This window comes from Lactuca sativa, chromosome 9 (genome assembly GCF_002870075.4).
Source record: "Lactuca sativa cultivar Salinas chromosome 9, Lsat_Salinas_v11, whole genome shotgun sequence".
In the NCBI taxonomy this organism is placed as follows: Eukaryota; Viridiplantae; Streptophyta; class Magnoliopsida; order Asterales; family Asteraceae; genus Lactuca; species Lactuca sativa.
This window is the reverse complement of record NC_056631.2, coordinates 141680466-141684377: the sequence shown is the minus strand read 5'-3', so window position 1 is coordinate 141684377 and position 3912 is coordinate 141680466. Positions and strand designations below refer to the sequence as shown.

At 40.6% G+C, this 3912-nt stretch overlaps 1 non-coding gene across 1 annotated transcript; it reads left to right on the top strand.

Moving 5' to 3' along the window:
• Positions 1 to 2476: 2476 nt before the first annotated feature.
• On the top strand, positions 2477 to 2583 carry LOC111915353 (small nucleolar RNA R71). Its single transcript, XR_002858130.2, has one exon. It is a non-coding gene; the product is annotated as a small nucleolar RNA R71 (small nucleolar RNA).
• The last annotated feature ends 1329 nt before the right edge of the window (positions 2584 to 3912 follow it).

Below are 3912 nucleotides of genomic sequence, written 5' to 3'. Positions count from 1 at the left end.
CATACGCACTCTCAAGAAAACATGTCTAGTGATCTGGAAGATTAATAAACTCCTAAAAACTAAAACCAAACTAAAACTAAAAATATGAAAGAAAGCAAACTCTAAACGAACGGGTTGCCTCCTACCAAGCGCTTCTTTTTAAGGAGTCGTTAGCTGGACTCCTTCCCATTTACGTTTCTTCCTCTTCCTGCATCGGGAATGCACGCCTAATCTTTCACGGTTTGTACTTTGTCTTGTAAGTGTGAATTTTCTTCTTGTAAGCTCGCCTCAAGTCTTCTTTCTTCTTTCTTATAGCATCATCCTTAGCTGCATTAAATTCTCTTTTCTTCATATTTTTCTTCACCCCATTCTTTTGCACCTTCTCTTGCACTTCCTTTTCCTTAAACTTAATTACTTCATATTTGGTGAGAACTCGTGCTCTAGGTTTAGTGATGAATGGTTGATCAGCATCATTTCTCCTATCCCTTGCCTTTTCTTCTTTTCTAAAGCTTGCCTCATCTTCAAATGGATTTTCTTCCTCTTCTTGCATAATTGTATCAAGGCATACTACATGAGCGTGTTGAAATTCACCATCCATTTTTCCTTTTGCTGCTTGTTCTTCTAAAGAATGAGGAAAAATCTTCATGTCCAAAACATGCAGGGAGCTGATAACAAACGGATCAAAACCATCCAAGTTGTTGGAAATTTCGACTGGACTCGTCGAGTCTGGGAAAGCGACTCGGCGAGTCGGGTCGTATTCCATACTTTCTTCTGTGTTTTCCGAGTCGGCTCCTCTCAACAGCTTTTCTAACTCCTCTAAGTCCTTGTAAACATCTTCATCACCTCCAGAGGGTAGCAACAACTTGCTTGGATCTTCTTATTGCAAAAGTGCAAGCTCTTTTTGTAGTATCTCATCATCCAAATCAATGAATGAGATCTCTTCTTTTCTTTCTTCTTCTTGCTTGATCTCTGGGCAAGCTTTAAACACCGCTGACTCGTCTTCGACCCTCAACGTTAGTGTGGATTTACATACATCAATTAATGCACATGCGGTGTTCAAAAATGATCTCCCCAAAATAATTGGTATTTTAGGGTCTTCTTCCATATCAAGCACCACAAAGTCTACGGGAAAAATAAAATTGTCGACCTTAATAAGAAGATCTTCACACACGCCTTTTGGATGAAATGTCGTCTTGTCCACCAAATGGATCTTCATGTTAACTGGTTTTGGCTCCGGTAAATTCAGCTTCTTGAAGAAGGAGAAGGGCATTAAGTTGATACTTGCACCTGAATCGGTCAACGCTTGAGTGGCAAGTACATTTCCAAATTGGCATGGAATTATGATGCTCCCCGGATCACCCTTCTTTTCTGGTAGCTCACTGAATACTATCTCCGTGACTTCAGCTAAATCTTTTCTGGCAGCGAAAAGACCCTTTAACAAGTTAAAGTACTTAGGTCTTTGAAGCATTGTTTCCACATATGGAATATTGACTTGAAGGTCTCGAACATGCTCCATGAAGGCTTTATATGCTATAATCTTCTCTCTAGGCATGGCTTTGATTGGGAATGGCAAAGGGGGATTGTAAGGCCTTGAGGTAATAAAATTTCTGTCATCAGCGCATGGACTCGTCGAGTCCATTTGAGGGACTCGGCGAGTCTGGTCGGGTTTAGCTGGATCCAACTCTTCTGCCTTTTCTGTATTCACCTCGGAGACCTTCTGTGCAGGAGTGAAAATTTCTTCATAACTGGAAGTCAATGCGCTCACATTCTCCATTCTCGGATTATTTTCGGTGTTACTTGGAAGTTGACCCGGTCTTCTCTCGTTCACTTGATATGCAAGTTGTCCTAACTGTTTCTCAATGTTGAGAATAGATGCTTGCTGATTTCTAAGCATATTTCTGGTTTCTTGTATAGCAGCATCATGATCATTGTGCCTTTTCTCGGACGCGACTATGAATCGAGTGAACATTTCTTCTAAATCGGCTTTCTTTTCCATAACCGGTTCTTCCTTTTGATAAAATCCCCTTTCTTTCTGCTTGTATTTATCCTCCTTAGCTTTCTTGTATTCTTCGTATGGGAGCCATTCCTTCTTCGGTTTCTGCCAATTCTCGTCGTATCGATCGCCGCTTGAGTAGAACACTTGAGCTTTCTTGTTTCCATTTCATCCAAGTCACAATCTTTTGTGAGATGGGGCCCTCTACAATTCTCACATCCAACTCAAATAGCATGGATTGTTTGATCCATTTTTGTCATCCTTCTATCTAGACTATCGAGTTTAGCTATCACCGTCGCCATGCTATCATTTGCCGAGTTTACTACTCCCCGACTTACTTCGTTTCTTGGATTGTGGTATTCTCTATAATGCTTAGAGAATTCTTCAATTAACTCCTTGATTACCAAGGGCGCCTTCTTCGTGAGCGGGCCTTGTGAATCGAGCAATTGCCTTGTGGTGACATTGACTCCATCATAGAAAATGGAGACCTCTTGTTGGCTATTAAGGTCATGGTGTGGGCAATTTCTAAGAAGACCTTTGTACCTTTCCCAAGCTTCATAAAGAGATTCCTCGGGTTGTTGCTCGAAGTTGGCGATGGCTTTCTTTAACTTAGCAATTTTGGAAGGCGGGCAAAAGTGGTCTATGAATTCTTCTTTCATCTTGGCCCATGTGGTGACCGATCCGAGAGGAAGTGACTTGAGCCAATCCTTTGCAGCACCCTTGAACGTGACTGGAAGCATGCGAAGTAGCTGGGTCTCGTGTGGCACATTCGGTACATTGAAGTAGTCAGCCACATCATTTACTTCATCCAAGTGCTTGTAGGCGTCTTCGTGGTCTTTCCCATAAAAAGGAATCTCCTTGAGTTGAGCGAGAATATGGCCCTTTAGCTCAAAAGTAGTGGTTGCGGGAATTGCAGGCTGCACAAGTCCCGGGCCGGTGTCATCACGCATCCTCTTCTTCCATTCCCCCATGGGGACTTCATCGATATTAGCCATAGTGATAGCTAAATCATCTTCAAACTCGGATTCGTGCTCGTATGTGGGTTCTTCTTCTTCATCGGTCTCGTACTCGGTGTCTTCTTGAATTGGGTCTCCGATTGTCAAAGCGGCACTGGATGCTCCTGATTTTCTACCCCTGTTCTTGCTGAAAACGGACTTGAGGTTCTTGAGTGGCGAGTTCTTTGAAGAAGCAGATTCTCCAACGGTTTTTCCTTTGCTCCTCCTTAATGCGGATTACGGGTCTTCGAGAGGAGGGACCAGAGGTGTATCAGATCCTCGGGTCATGAAACAGCTATAAATAAAACCAAAAATGCATAAAAAGAACAAAAAAAAAAAATTAAAACTGTGAATCAGCGATGAACTCGCCGAGTCGGGGAGAGTGCACTCGGCGAGTTGAAGGCAAAAACAGAAAAATTTTCTAGTTACTTTTAAAAATGGATTTTTATTAAAACTTATAATAATTACTAACTTAGCTTTTAATTAACTTTGTGTAAGATAAATCCCACACAAAGGATCAATTAAATTAGACTTTAACGTTAATTTTAGAACCGTTCCCCGGCAACGGCGCCAAAAACTTGACGTGTGCAAACTCACTTAGTTTTAAACCTACTTTTAATTATAAAATAAACATACAAAGGCAGTGGACCTATCAACTGTGGTATAGTTAAATAAATAGGGTATCGAACACAGGGAACGGTAAATTAAAACTAAAAACTAATTTTATCTAAATTAATTAATAAGTAGGGGGTTTTCTCTAGTTTTACAAGACTAGAAACTTACTAACTATTACTTAATCTAAAAACTAGAAAAATAAAGAATTAACTAGATTCAATAATGGGAAGGAACTTCTGTGTAGTTCAACTGAATTGATCTTATGGTTGATTTCAAGGTAATGGTGCAATGGATTAACTCTTTTGTTGGTTACTGATTCAAGTGATTAGA